The sequence below is a fragment of the Lepidochelys olivacea genome, assembly GCF_965140295.1.
Source record: "Lepidochelys olivacea isolate rLepOli2 genome assembly, chromosome: 6".
Classification (NCBI taxonomy): domain Eukaryota; kingdom Metazoa; phylum Chordata; order Testudines; family Cheloniidae; genus Lepidochelys; species Lepidochelys olivacea.
Window position 1 is genome coordinate 11008017 of NC_140416.1, and position 14375 is coordinate 11022391.

At 52.1% G+C, this 14375-nt stretch overlaps 1 pseudogene across 1 annotated transcript; it reads left to right on the forward strand.

Annotated features, from left to right (window-relative positions):
* The first annotated feature begins 745 nt into the window (after positions 1 to 745).
* LOC311521605 (zona pellucida sperm-binding protein 1-like) lies at positions 746 to 11465 on the forward strand (annotated as a pseudogene). Its single transcript has 12 exons — positions 746 to 979; positions 2662 to 2783; positions 2953 to 3475; positions 4591 to 4734; positions 5553 to 5737; positions 5824 to 5921; positions 8618 to 8745; positions 8839 to 9028; positions 9117 to 9267; positions 9479 to 9563; positions 10599 to 10724; positions 11291 to 11465. The product of its transcript is annotated as a zona pellucida sperm-binding protein 1-like (transcript).
* Positions 11466 to 14375: the final 2910 nt, after the last annotated feature.

Consider the following 14375-nt stretch of genomic DNA (forward strand, 5'->3'; position numbering starts at 1 on the left):
GAGAATCTCTTGCTAGCCGGCACTTCTTCCAGCCGGCAAATTGCATTTGTGACTCTTCTCTGTATCCACTCCAGGTTTTCAATAACCTAATCCCACAGAACAAGAAAGAAAAAGGCCTCATTCAATACCATGGCCACCTACACACTGACTCGACCTTGTGCCTGCCCGCCCGCTTCGAATCCTAGAATATCAGGCTTGGAAGGGACCTCAAGAGGTCATCTAGTCCAACCCCCTGCTCAGAGCAGGACCAATCCCCAACTAAATCATCCGATCCCAGAAGGATACACTGACTAGACCCCTCGATTCCAGGCAACTTGGCCTTCTGATTTTTGGGGCACTTGGGGTGTGCTTGAGCCCTGTTTTTAAGCTTTTCTCTGCAACTGTGCGGGCAAGAAACTTATTTTTCTTTTGAATGCACACTGAGGTTCTCAGCTAGTTCCTTGTTTCCAGGAGATGGGGCTTGAAATAAAACATCAGTTACCATGGGACTTGCAATAAAATCCTGAGAGCTGGCAACACTGAAAAGGTAGCGTAACAGGAGGCTTCAATGGGAGGGGGGTCTTAGGGCTGAAGGGTTCGATGGTTATGTTTCCCTTTCACCCTGAGCTTTGCACTTTTCATCCGGCCCCTCCCCACCACCAGGCAGCTCCCCAGGTGCTGCCTCTCTGCTCATCTGATTCACACCCCGCCCCCTCCCCACCACTCACTCACCCTACAAAGCCCCGCTCCCACAGCCTCTCCCCTTATGAGAAGTGGCTGCTAGACAGGGCTTCTTTCTTAGCATCTTCAGCCATGGGGCTGGCCTGTAGGTATTTTGTGGGCTTAGTGCTGCTCTGGTCCCTAAGGATAGCCCTTGGGCAGGGGGACTTCCACAGGATCAGTTTCTCTGTCTTGCAACATGAGTATGACTGTGGAGACTATGGGATGCAGCTGCTGGTCTTTCCCAGCCAGGGCCGCACCGTCCGCTTCAAAGTTGTGGGTAAGTAGCTGCCTGGCTGCTTCATGAGAAAGCTAAGAAGCCTCCTGCTCGTCTGCCCTCTTAGACATGCAGGAGGGTTTTATGGGTCTCTTGTGGAAACCTCTTACTTCTACAGTATGTAATGAGAGCTTTAGGAAGGGAACAAGAAGGTCCTACTCTAGTGCTTTTTGGTGGCCTGGCTCTTGCCCTCAAATCTTGAGTACCCTGGTCTCCTGAAGTGAGAGTCTGTGGCTTCTGTCCCCTGGAGATAGCCCTGACCGTTGAATCCAGGTAGCAAAGTCTTTCCTCACAACAGCCTGCTGACCGTGACCCACAAAATAGCAGAGGGTAAAGAGGGAACCCTGCTGGGGGGAGACTGTAAAAGGACATACCAAAATGTGGCTGGGTATCCCAAGCTCTGGTGTAACTCGGCCCTTTGAGCTCCAGACGCCTGGATCCTGCGCCCTCTGTCGGCGATCACCTCCCTGTTGTCATGCCCAAGCATGGGATGGGATGGGATGGCCTGGCCTGGCTCGGCCACTCTCAGCCCTCCTTGTTAGGGGGCTTATTCCTTCACCCACTTAGTGCCCTGGTCCTTCTCGCATGAACAGAGAGCAACAATACCCGAAGTCCAAAGATGCAAACAATTCAAAGTTTATTGGGGGGAACTTCCAGCAAGCATGATTGCGTTTCCTTCCTTAGTGTCCTCCTTCCCAGCTCTGACACCACAGAGCCTTACACCTGTGTCCCTGTTCCCATTCCTGCCCATAGCCAAACATGATTCCAATTTCCGCACCCCTGTTCCCATCCCCTCCCACCCACGCCCACTCACTTCCTTATTGACTACAGATTATATAGTCAAACTTGAGTTCTGCTTAGCTATACCTTAACCAATCATTTTCCTGAAATGTAACTAACCAATCCTAACATATTGGTACATGATTATGTGCCCAATTATATCCCACCACCTTAATGAGTTTACACCCAGCAAAATTAATTATACAGCAGACAGAAACCATCACAGAACCAGACAGAGATTATACAGACAGACAAACAATAGGAAAGTGGGAACTATAAATGACAAAACAATACAGAAGTGAGGATTTCACATCCCAGCTATTGATGAGTGAGTGCTTGCCAGACAGGATGCTATCAAACTAAGTTTCCTTTTACATTTTCTAGGCACTTCCCTTTCTCTGGAGGTGATAGGAATACAATCCTGTCCTGATAGTGCCTAACAGCACAATAGCACCTTATTTCAATGTGACTAGTTTGGAATGTGAGGATGTGACCGTTCGCTTCCCAGCTTATGGCTGCCTCTGTTGCTTAGCCAAAGGCCTTAGCCTAAGAACAGGGCCTCAGACTGTCACAGTAAGAGAAGGCCCTTACACCAGCAGACAGTGATTTTGATTCTTTCTCTTATACCTCTAGAACTAGCCAAGTGATAAGAATACACCTAAATTCTGAGAGTATAGGCCTTTACAGACAGGCCTGAACATCTATATCCTAACACTCCTGGCTCTAGGTCAGACTTGGTAAATGACGGCCGTCCTGTATCTTTGGAGCTGCTTCCCACCATGCTAAACTCCACTAAACTGAAGGATGTGACAAACCACAGTCGCTGTTCCAAACATGGCTACTTGGCTAAGCTTCATCAAGGGCTTTAACTCTTCCTTACCCACGACCTGTATGACTCTCCACAGATGAGTTTGGGACACCCTTCGAAGTTACCAACTGCTCCATTTGTCTCCATTGGGTCACATCTGGCGAGCAAGGAGCGATGATCTTCTCAGCTGGCTACAATGGCCGTCATGTGCAGAAGAAGGTGAGGGGGGTTGGCACACCTCACCCCAGTGTACCTGAGCAACAACAGAAGCTGGAGATGGGTCCATACCTGCAGTCACAGCAGCCTGTGCAGCTGGGGGGCGCTGCGCTTAGCGCCTACAGAGTCTGTTAGGCCACAATACTGACTGATTGGTGTCTCTTCATTGCAGGATGGGCGTAACCACCTGCAAGTCCGAGTGGAGGAACTGCTGAGCGCCAGGGCCGTCGCTGCCACCTATGATGTGAACATGACCTGCCCCAAGCCCACTGAACGTGACTTAACCCCAGAGGAGACCATGCGCTACGTGCCCCAGCCGCAGCCGGGCCTGGTGCGCCCGGTGCCCCAGCCGCAGCCGGGCCTGGTGCGCCCGGTGCCCCAGCCGCAGCCGGGCCTGGTGCGCCCGGTGCCCCAGCCGCAGCCGGGCCTGGTGCGCCCGGTGCCCCAGCCGCAGCCGGGCCTGGTGCGCCCGGTGCCCCAGCCGCAGCCGGGCCTGGTGCGCCCGGTGCCCCAGCCGCAGCCGGGCCTGGTGCGCCCGGTGCCCCAGCCGCAGCCGGGCCTGGTGCGCCCGGTGCCCCAGCCGCAGCCGGGCCTGGTGCGCCCGGTGCCCCAGCCGCAGCCGGGCCTGGTGCGCCCGGTGCCCCAGCCGCAGCCGGGCCTGGTGCCCCAAATATATCCTCCACCAAGCAACATAGGTGTGTGGGGGTGTCTGTGACCTCTAACTGGTTTGAGTGCATGTGGGTCCCCTCTAATGGAAGGTTTCATGCTCCACTCCTGACTCCTGTGGTGGCCTTCAGAGGAGCTGAAACTAGTCTCTTGCTTGTGGCAAGAAGGGGAAGGGGTGGCTATTTGCCTTCTGGTTTTTCAAAGTTTAGGGGGAAGGCACTTGCTTCCAAAGTCTGTGAGCTTCTTTGGCTCAAAATCCAGTCACACATGCACCAATGTGTCCTTGCCATTGGCTGCTCAGAGGGGCTTCCCCTGTTCCTCCAGTATCCCAGGGTTTGGGATCTGATGTTGTATCCCTTCATATCTCACCCCCACATCTGCTTGCAATCTGTCTCCTTCACCCCCCCATGTGTCTCACACAGGCTCTTCACAGCTCTTAGTCCCTCCCTCTCCTAGAGTCCTGTCTAGGCCTCCCCCTAAACCAGAGTGGCATCCACTTTGCCTGTAGGTACAGCTTCAGTCTCATGAAAGAAATTCGCAGCCATGTTTATGAGGGACACTTTCCTCTGATCGGCTATGGGGAAATGGTGGCCAACCTGCTAGCTTCTGCCCCATCGTCCGTAAAGGGAGATGGTGACTTCAATAAAGGAAAAATTCATAGAGCAGGCGTCTGCTCACTATTTCATGAGATGGCTCGAGAAACCCACCTCAGAACTGCTAAGTGATAAATTACAGTTGACCACACTGCTGGCTGTGTTGAGGGGGCTGTAGGGTGCAGGTGGGGGCTCTCCTCTGACACAGCAGCAGATCAGGAGCCTGAATTTCAAAGTGACATGTTAAGCCTGCTATCAGAGAAGGGCAACATGCTACATCTGGAGGACAGGGATGGGGATCTGAGCACAATGCTGTCTGAGGTGGTATGTGGTTTGAGGTTATGGTTGTGGGGGGCAGGGTGAGCTGGGATGGAGGACCACTGTGGGAGCTCTTGCAGCCCTTTGGGGAAGGGGAGGAGGGTTGGACTGGTGTTGAGGTCAGCCACTTGTCCAGAGGTCACTACAGATCTTAAAAAGTCTCTGGGGAAGGGTCTCTTGTGATCTTTTTAGAGGCTCTCTAGCTCTCCTTAATCCACACCCTGCTGTTCTAGGGGCGCATCTCACAGAGGAGCAGTGCCGTGTGGTGGCTGGGAAGATGCCCTGTGCGGATGCCCCAGGCCAAGCTGCTTGCTTCCAGGCTGGCTGCTGTTATGATGAGACTGACCTCACCACTCCCTGCTACTTTGGCAACACAGGTGGGAGACCTGCCCTCATGTCAGGTTATGGAGCCTTTTGTCATCTCTGTCCTGGGAAGCTTGGTGACACACCGTACGTCTCAGATGAGTTTGGTCACCACCTACTAGCATGGTGAACTAGACTTGGATGCAATGTCTTTGTAACTCTCACCCTAGGCTGCAGCTGGCATCAGTTGTGTGCAAAGGGGTTCCTTCCTACATCACGGTCTCTCCTCAGTTGCCTAATGCCTGGCAGATCTTGAGAGCCAACACCAAATGTGTGGTGGCAGAGGAAGACCCATCAGACGGTACAGGCTGGTGCTCCATCATCAGATCGATGGATAACTCTGCTGGCTTGTGTCTCGTTCCTGCACAACATGAGCTGCAATCATGCTGTCTCAGACAAACCCACTTACCCCCATGGGGCTTCATTTGATAGATTCCAAAGCCAGAAGGGACCATTGTGATCACTAGTCTGATTTCCTGTATAACACAAGCTATAGGATTTCCCTGAAATAATTCCTCCAGCAGATCTCTTGGCAGACATCCAGTCTTGCCTTGTCAGTGATGGAGAATCCACCATGACCCTGGACAAACCATTCCAAGAGTTAACTACCCTCGCTCTCAGATCTACACCTTATTTAAATACTTAGACTGTAATCAAGTCAACCCTTAACCTTCTCTCTGTCTAAAGAGACAGAATTTGGTCACTACAAGGCCTGTTTTCTAATATTTCTCATGGCTCTTCTCCAATCTATCATCCTGAGTGTGGCATGGAACTCTTGCCCAATTCCTCTACCAGGAACATCTATACTTAATCCTGCTCCTTTGTGTTGCAGTCACTGTTCAGTGCCTCCTGGATGGTCACTTTGTTCTGGTGGTCTCCAGGGACATGTCTGATCACCCCATCATCCTGGAGAGTGTCCGGCTAGCCTATGCCCAGGCAGGGTGTGACCCCATCAGGATGACTGAGGCTTTTGTGATCTTCCGCTTCCCCCTCATGCAGTGCGGCACCACAGTCCAGGTGAGGGGACACCCACGGGAAGCCAGGGTGAGTGCTCTGCTCAGGGGTTTGGGGGTCTAACCTGCCCCATGTCTCCACTCTTCCAGGTGATCCATGACAAACTGATCTATGAGAACCAGCTGATCTCTGGCATCGACATCCGGACTGGGCCGGACGGCTCCATCACCCGGGACAGCACCTTCATGTAAGTTGGCCTGCTCTGTTGACTAGCAAGGAAGTGATGGTGAGCAGTCTTCTGGCCTCACGCTTCCACTGTGGAAGGGCTGATCCTTTCCCCTGGCAAAGATCTGATCCATCAATTTTCCAGCAGCCTCTCCTGACCACCAAAGGACTTAGGGGATGTTCTACAGGTATGGATTCCCTGCAGTCACAGACATCCCCTTTTCTGAGTGGGGCAATGCACCTGATCCCTAATGGGGCATGGGGCAAAATCTTGCTTTGTGAAGGGAAGGACACTCTGTGCAGCTGACTGTCCAAGAGTCAGGGTTTTACGTTGTCTGATCAAATGCCAACATTGGTCAGCCTCACCTCAGTCCCTGGAAAAATCCTGCAGCAGGTTGTCAAGGAATCCATTCTGAAGCACTCGGAGGAGAGGAAGGTGATCAGGACCAGCCAAAATGGATTCACCAAGGGCAAGTCGTGCCTGACCAACCTGATTGCTTTTTATGATGAGAACTGGCTCTGCGCATGTGGGGAAAGCGGTGGACATGATATACCTTGACTCTAACAAAGTTTGTTACAGTCTCCCACAGTGTTCTTGACAGCAAGTTAAAGAAGTAGGGGCTGGATGAATGAATTAAAGGTGGCTCGAAAGCTGGCTAGATCATCAAGGTCAACGGGTAGCAATCAACAGCTCTGTCTAGTTGGCAGCTGGTATCAAGCGGCATGCCCCAGGCGTCTGTCCTGGGGTTGGTTTTGTTCATTATCATTAATGATCTGGATGATGGGATGGCTTGCTGAGGGTGTAAGTTAATGGATAACACTAAGTTGGGGGGAGAGATGTAGAAAAATTGAAAATTGGGCTAAAAGAAATCTGAGCTTCAATAAGGACGAGTGCAGAGTCCTGCACTTAGGAGGGAAGAATCCCATTCACTGGTACAGGCTGGGGACCGACTGGCTAAGCAGCAGTTCTACAGACAAGGACCTGGGGATTACAGTGTACGAGCAGCTGGCTACGAATGAATAGTGGGCCCTTCTTGCCAAGAAAGCTACTGGTATATTGGGGTGCATTAGTAGGAGCATTGCCAGCAGATGGAGGGAAGTGACGATTCCCCTCTCACCAGCAGTGGTGAAGCCCATCTGGAGTACTGTGTCCAGTTTTGGGCCCTCACCAACAGAAAGGATGTGGAAAAATTGGGAGATTGCCCAGCAGAGGGCAACAAAAATGATTAGGGGGTTGGGGCACATAACTTACGAGGAGAGGCTGAGGGACCTGGGCTTATTTAGTCTGCAGAAGAGACAAGTGAGGGGGGATTTGATAGCAGCCTTCCCCTACCTGAAGGGGTTCCAAGGAGGATGGAGCTTGGCTGTTCTCGGTGATGGCGGATGACCGAACAAGGAGCAATGGTCTCAAGCTGCAGTGGTGGAAGTCTAGGATGGCTATTGGGGACGGGACTATCCCTCTAGGAGGGTGGTGAAGCACTGGAATGGGTTACCTAGGGAAGTGGCAGAATCTCCATCCTTAGAGGTTCTGAATACCTGGCTTGACCAAGCCCTGGCTGGGATGATTTAGTTGGGGTTGGTCCCGCTTTGAGCAGCAGGTTGGACTAGCTGACCACCTGAGGGCTCTTCCAATCCTAATCTTATGATTGTAAATGCCACTTGCTGTGCGATCTCCAATGACAAGTAGGCACAGCCAGCCTGACCCGAGAAGGGCTCCATGGGGCCACCCTGAGGGACTAATAACTCCCTACAGGGTTGGTAGAAAGAAAGCTTGATGTAGGGACTGTTGCCCCCTTACTAACATTCAGTGAGGTGTACTGGTTGGCTAGCTCCCAGTACTAAAAGGGGAAGGATCTCTGGGAAATCAGGACCCTGAGAGTGACAGTCCCCAGGAACAATGGGGAGAGGCCAGTGCTCCAGGTCAGCCTGACTGACAGGGTGGGCAGGCTAATCAGAGTCAGGAGGCCAGGGAGGTCCTGTCCTCCGTGTGAGCTGGATTTGCCTGGGTCACACAGTCAGGTCATGTGTTTCCTTTAACCTTTCCCATGTTTCCTTCTTTCTAAAATAGTTGATTAGATAACTTGCATTTGCTTTACCTTGTATGTAATGGTCATGGGTCAGAAGTGCCCAGTGCAGAGAGAGTACCCCGGAGTGGGGACACCCTAGCCCCAGTCCTAGGTGACCACAGCAGGGTTGGGGGTCGAGCCCCCCCCCCCCAAATCCTGGGCCTAGCCTTGTTGGGGTTATGAGGACTCTGCCAGACAGGAGAGTGGAGGGGAGCCCTGAAGGGCAGGGAGGCCACTGGATAAAGGAAGTGGGAGCGAGGACTCTGATCCTTTCGCTAGCCCACTTCACCGGGGTAGTGCAGAAGCCAGGAAAGTTCCCCACAAGAGCAGGACTATTCCCCTGCTTACATTGAGAATGCTGCCAAAAGAGATGTGAGGACAAGTAAGCAGGTGCTTCTAGCCTGTCTGAGAAGGCCCCCATGTGGCCGTGCTCAGACACTCCTGCTGAGTCCCTGAGTTGGAGGGAAGAACATCTGAGTTGCTAAAAGGGTTGATCCACTTGCATCCTTGGATGTCTCCCATCCAAGTACTGATAGGGCCTGATCCTGCTTGTCTCGAGCACTAATAAGGTCACTGCCAGACACCACGTGGCCTCAAGCTGAAGTCACAGAGCATCAGCCCCTGTCTCCTCCCTCTGCTCTCTCCTGTGCAGCCTCCATGCTCGCTGCATCTACAATGCCAGTGACTTTCTGCCAGTCCAGGTCGAGGTCTTCTTGCCCCCCACACCTGCTCCAGTCACCCAGGCAGGACCCCTCCGGCTTGAGCTGCGCATCGCCACAGGTAGGTGACCCCTCACTCCAGCACGGAGATCCCATCCCCCTGAAGGACGACAGGTGTCTCAGCTCTGCTCTCCTCCTACCCTCTCCCCCACAGACCCGAGCTACAGATCCTATCTCTCGGAGAGAGACTAACCTGTGGTGAAGGTGCTCAGGGACCCTGTCTACATGGAGGTTCGCATCCTGCACAGAACAGACCCGTCCCTGGTTCTGGTTCTGCACCAGTGCTGGGCCACCCCAAGCGCTAACCCCCTGCAGCAGCCGCAGTGGCCCATCCTGGTGGACGGGTGAGTGGCTGGGATGGAGGGGGAGCATGGCTTGGGGAGGAGGAAGGCGGTTTCCTTGGTCCACCCTTCTCTTATGTCTTGCTCCCAGGTGCTCGTTCCTGGGAGACAACTACAGAACCCAGCTTGTGCCCGTGGGCCCTGCCTCATCTGAGCTACCCTTCCCGACTCACCACCAGCGCTTCGTCCTCTCCACTTTTGCCTTTGTGGACTCCGCCTCCCAGGTGGCACTTGAGGGAGAGGTGAGAAGGGGCCCACATATAAAGCGGGTGAGGAGGGGGAAGTCGGAGTGCAGGGGCAGGAGCTCCTATTTTAGTCAGGTCCTGACCTCCTCAGTCTCTGCTGAGGCGCTGCACATGCAGAACCAAACCGATAGCTGTGGATCTACTTCCTGCCTCCTACCAGCACGGGCCAGTCACTCACTAACTCCATTCTCACTTGTGTGGATTTTAGGTGTACATTTACTGTAGCGCCTCAGCTTGCTACCCCTCCCGGCTGGAGCCCTGCAGGACCCTGTGCCCATCAGGAGCTGCTACAAGTAAGTCGGAGTGGTCTGAAATCCATGTGGGTTTCTACAAGCTCCCATCCCAAATACCAGAGGACTCATAGTGAACAGAGATCTGCCTGTCCTGCTATATCAGAGGTGGGCAAACTACCACCCACAGGACCATCCTGCCCAGCCCCTGAGTTCCCGGCCGGGGAGGCAAGCCCCCAGCCCCTCCTGTGCTGTCCCTCTCCCTCGCAGCCTCAGCACGCCTCCAGCACTCTGCTCCGGTAGGAGCTGTGAGCTCCCACTGCTCTGAGCAGCATCATAAGGGGGTTGGGATTGGAGAAGGGGCAGAGGGTGTCAGGGGGCAGTCGGGACAGGGGCTGGTTGGATTGGGCAGAGGTTCGGGGGGGCAGTCAGGGGGCATTGGATAGTCATTGGAGTCCAGCAGGGGCTGTCAGGGAGCGGGGGGTTGGATAGGGGTGTGGTCCCATTGGGCAGTTAGGGGCAGGGGTCCTGGGAGGGGGCAGTCAGGAGACAAGGAGTTGGGGGGCAGAGGGGGTTTCTGAGGTGGGCAGTCGGGGGGCAGGAATTGGGAGGGAGCCAGGCTCTTTGGGGAGGCACAGCCTTCCCTACCTGGCCCTCCATATAGTTTTACAGTGCTAATGTGGCCCTCAGGCCAAAAAGTTTGCCCAGCCCTGTGCTATACACTGACTGCAAGGCGTTCAGCCCAGCTCGTTATGTACCTCTACCATGTCCTGTAGCGCTAGCTAGGGTATGATGGGCTAAGACGAAGAGGTAAATGGCCTAATCTCCTACAACTGCCCTATGTAGGAGACAATACTAGAAATTGCCTCTGGAGAGTGGAGTGTCTGCTGCTCCTGATGAAATGGCCTTTCTTCCCAACTTCTCCCACACTTCAAATAAGCAATTCAGGAAGATCTAATACCTGGTACCACAACCTGTCAGGAGGCCTGTAAGGACTCATGGTTGAGTCCATGGTGACGCTGCATTTCATCACGATGGGCCCTCTGGTTGTGAGTGCGCTGGACAGACAGCTCCCTAACTCTCCATTCCATCTGCCAGGAGGCCGCCGGTTCCTGGATATCAACAATGGGACAGGAGAGCCCCAGGACCTGGTGAGTTCTCCTGGCCCTGTGATCTTCCAGGAGAGCCCTGAGCCGTGGAGAGAGCACGTCTATGAGAACAAGGGTGAGGTTTCTGTTAAACCCTAGTAGGACAACTGGCATCTTGCACAGTAACCTGGAATACAGCAAGTCAATGCTGTCTAGGGGGTTCTAATATAAATGTTCATGGGGGGAGGAGGGCTACATGCAGAAGTCACTCCTTGATGATCCATATGTAAGCTAATGCTGGCTGACACCATACCTGTGAGTGCTTCCTATGAGTGGGCCAATGGTGGGTTATATCCTTATCCTATGGACATTCATAGGATGTCTCAAAAACCAGCAAACTTGGGGGAAGCGGGGGGGACACTATGGCACCTCAGTGGTGACTTGTATGCCCTGAGCCTCTGTGGCACTCAATGCACTGGGGCTAGCATTGCCTCAGCCCTCTATTGGATGGCTATCAATGGGATGGTGGTGCTGGCTCACAGTCTAAAAAGTGAGTTGACAATTCAAGTATCTTTCTGATGAAGGCTGGCCTAAGCGGTAGGGGGAGCACCACTGGGGCAGGGAAGTCTAGGTGTCATCTCCACACTTTAGACCCTACAGAAATCTGGATTGTCTTAACCTCTCCTCCTCCTCCTCCTTCAGACCCTGTCTCCAGACTAGACCTGACCCTGGTGCTTCTGGCCATGCTTTCATTGGTGGCTGTGGCTTCTCTCGTTACTGTGACACTACTCCATAGGAGAAGCAGCTGGATGACAAGGTCCCAAATCTTCCATGGCAGATGACTGTAAAATAAGGGAGAGGAGCAGAAATAAAATCTCTGGAGTGCACTAATGTCTTGTGGTAGCGTGTGTCCCTCTGGGGGAGGGAACAGCAGTTGTTGAGGCCAGGGGTCTGCTACTAGCCTTGTAGCTCTTCCCCATTCAGCAGCAGAACAGACCTCTCTGCAGGGATAGACACCAGAATAGGATGTGGCATAGAGGACAGGAAGAAGACTGCAAGCTAGCACTAGACAAGGTAAATCAAATGGCTTTCTCTCACTCCTGGGGTCCTATCTGGGGGGAGGGGAAGCCACTCAGCCGAACTAGAGACTTTTTGATTAACTTTACTGTGAATAGCTGGATTCTAACTCCCCTGGGCACGCAATAAGAACTACTGGCGCTTGCCAGTCTCACATGAAGTCCATGTGAGCCAGCTGGGGGACAAGCCTAAGTCTGGTAACTAGAAACCCTTGTGTCTTCTGTGGGGGCTCTGGCCAGCCCCTAGCTGGCAGGAGGTGGAGAAGATTTCCCTATTGTGTTAGTGACTGGGAAACCTGATGCTTCAAGACCTTAAGCATCCTCCCTGACAGCTGGGATCTGCCCCATAACTGGTATCTCCTGCTTCTTGACCCTTAAGCTATATCTCTGGGGCACTCCAAAGCATGGCTGTAGTGCGCACACACAGACCCAAGTGAGCTAGCTTTCATCAAGCTAGTTGAAATAACGGTAGTGGAAGCATGGCCTATACGAGACTAGCTGGGACTCTGGGTCGTACTCCAGTGGGTAGCCTGTGCTGCTGTTGCTCTACTGCTTGATCTGGCTAGGCCAAAGCTACCTCGGCTACATCTACGCACTCGCCTCTGTCTACACGGCAATCTACCCTTCTCCATTTGCATTAGTTTCCTTCTATCTCGCCTGGGGAAACTACAGCCCTCCAGCTCCTCTCCAAATCCCCTTCCAACAGCTAAAATCCTCTCTCCCACTGCTCCTACCACATCAACACCCTCCACCTACTGTAGAACCCACAGGGACTGTCACACTAACTTGGTGTAACTGTTCTAATGCCTCTAGGGTAGCCTACTGTGGGACCGGATCCTGCAGACACTTAATGTGCATGTGGTAATGACTTCATGGGGACTTCACGCATGCATGGAGTTAAGCACGTGCTGAGGGCTGGCCAAGCAACACAAACGGTTCATTAAATGTCAATGTTCATCCTGCAGTAGGCAAAACCAATGCCTCAAAACCCTTCATGGAAATGCATGGGCACTTGCCTGAGATCTAGGAGACATGGGTTTGAGTCCCTGCTCTGCCTGACTGGGTGCACCTGTGTACTCCTGCATCCCAAAATGGAGTGTTGCAAGGTCAGAGTCTTGGACTGTAAGAAGATGGCAGCAGGGATCATGCTTTTTGTTACTTTCTGCAAAAAGCATTGTGTGATGGCTTGGCACAATAATGAATGGAAGCCTGGTGGTTTATAGGCACAAGGCAATGAATTTGCCATTTGCTAAAATTTCAAAGTAGCATAAAGATCGTGCTGTAGTTGTAAAGGCCTTTGCTTCTGTGCTTAAATCATGTACTTGAGGACTAACCATGAGAAGAGAATTATTGCTGAAAGCTGGGCACTATCTCCTAGAAGCAACAGAGAAGGCGAAAGACTTGGGTTTATTGCTTGATCACAGGATGACTCTGAGATTTCACTCTGATGCAGCTGGGAACAAGGCTCACCCAGTCATGGGATACTCGGGTGAGGTATTTCCAGTAGAGACCGGGAAGTGCTAGTACCATTATACAAGGCACTGGTGAGACCTCATCTGGAATACTGTGTGCGGTTCTGGTCTCCCATGTGTAAGATGAATTCAAACTGGACCAGATATGGAGAAGGGCTACTAGGATGTCCAGAGAAATGGATAACCCTGTTAGGATATAGATATTCAGGCCTGTCTGCAAAGGCCTGTACTTTAAGAATTTAGGTGTATTCTTATCACTAAGCTAGTTAGAGTGATTTTGATGCTCTCTTTTATACCTCTGTCTGCCAGTGTAAGGTCCTTCTCTTACTGTGACAATCTGAGGCCCTGTTCTTAGGCCAAGGCCTCTGGCAAAGCAGCCATAAGCTGGGAAGCAACCAGTCACATCCTCACATTCCAAACTAGTCACCTTGAAATAAGGTGCTATTGGGCCTAGCAAATGTAAAAGGAAACTTAGTTTGATAGCATCCTGCCTGGCAAGAACTATTGTTTGTCTGTATAATCTCTGTCTGGTTCTGTGATTGTTTCTGTCTGCTGTATAATTAATTTTGCTGGGGGTCAACTACTTAAGGTGGTGGGATATAATTGGTTGGCTAATCATGTACCAATATGTTAGGATTGGGTAGTTAAATTTAAGTAAAATGATTGGTTAAGGTATAGCTAAGCAGAACTCAAGTTTGACTATATAGTCTGCAGTCAGGCGGGGGGAATGGGAGTAAGGAAATTGGAATCATGTTTGGCTAAGGGCAGGAACGGGACACAGGTGTAAGGCTCTGTGGTGTCAGAGCTGGGAAGGAGGATACTAAGGAAGGGAACTGGAATCATGCTTACTGGAAGTTCCCCCCAATAAACATCCAATTGTTTGCACCTTTGGACTTTGGGTATTGTTGCTCGCTGTTCATGCGAGAAGGACCAGGGAAGTAAGTGGGTGAAGGAATAAGCCCCCTAACAAACCTCACTTAGGAGAGGAGACTGAAATACTTTCATTTAGCCTAACCAAAAGAAGGCTGAGGAGAGAGAGAGAGATGACTGCTCTCTCTAACTGCATCAGAGGGATACAGAGGAATTAACAAAAGCGGCAATGTAGACACAAGAACAAATGGATATAAACTGGCCATAAACAAGTTTAGGCTTTAGATTTGACAAAAGGTCCTCTTCATCAGAGGAGTGAGGTTCTGGAGCAACCTTTGAAAGGGAGTAGTTGGGGAGGGGGGGTAAAAA